Here is a 1270-nt window from a genome sequence, read left to right on the forward strand (position 1 = left end):
TGGCGAATTCTACCAGATCTCCGAGGTTCACTAGGAGGTGCTGTCTCAACAACTTGTGATACAGGTTGAATTGTTTCGACCTATTCACTCGGTTCTTCGACTATTTGTGGTTCTCGAACTTCTTCGAGATCTATTCTACTCCCACTGACTCTCTTTTTCATCAAGTAGACATAACCGTACCTACTGAAATTGATCACACGGGTTTTTCACCGGTTTTATAACGTCGTGCATCACAATTCTTCTCACATTCTAGGCATCATAGGACGTTAGATGGCCATGGGTAGGTTGTTTTGCTTATTTTTCCTTGCAGGAAGACTCCACGATGAATCCTCACGAAGCGGGCACGGAAGAACAAGAATTCAAGAATGCTCGGGAAGCTCAGACAAAATGAGCGACCCGCCCATTTTATGGGCGGTCGCTCATTTTGTGAGCGGTCGCTCATTTTATGAGCGGTCGCTTGTTTTTTTCGCGTGTAGAGGAAAATGAGCGACCCGCCCGAAAAATGAGCGACCGGAAGAAAAATGAGCGACCCGCCTGAAAAATGAGCGACCGCCTGAAATCAAAATCGGCCCAAAAAGGAAAAGCCCATGTTTTGAGGAGAAAACCTAATTCTGAACTTTCACAAAAAGGGGAGTTTAAGGAGAGAGAAAAGGGGCTATACACTTTGGAGAAAAATCACCTTGGAGAGAAAGAAAGGAGGTATTTTGGAGATCAAGGAGGCTAGGAGAAGAAGAGGACCACCATTGAAGACCATCTTGAGCATTTCTTCTCCTTTTCCATGTTTCTTCATTTTGCTTTCTGTTTTGAAACCCTAGTTATGGAGTAGTGACTTTGTTGTGGGTGAGGGATCCCCACTTTTGTATGGACACCTAAGCTTAATCTATGATGTCTTTGAGTTTCTTCCATGGGTTTGATGTTTTGTGCTTAATGCTATTGATTTGGTTGAAACCCTAATTGATATGATTGTAGAACACATTGATCATAGGGATATGAGAATGATGTTTGGAACCAAATGTCAAATGAGTGAGTTATTCACATTGGGAGATGGCTTAACTTGCTTAGGGTTCATGATAGGGTACACTAATGCATCTAGAGATCATTTAGATCATTGGGAGATGGGTGAATCGATCCTCTAGGTAGTGAGTTTAAGCTTGGGAGAGACAAACTCTAGAAGAAGTGCTTGAAACCCCCATATGGAGGATAACCCATAGACATTGTAGCATCATTAACCATCCATGCGATTCTTGAGGGATCCCGAACCTACAACGCC

This window comes from Tarenaya hassleriana, unplaced genomic scaffold (assembly GCF_000463585.1).
Source record: "Tarenaya hassleriana unplaced genomic scaffold, ASM46358v1 Cleome173, whole genome shotgun sequence".
Lineage (NCBI taxonomy): Eukaryota > Viridiplantae > Streptophyta > Magnoliopsida > Brassicales > Cleomaceae > Tarenaya > Tarenaya hassleriana.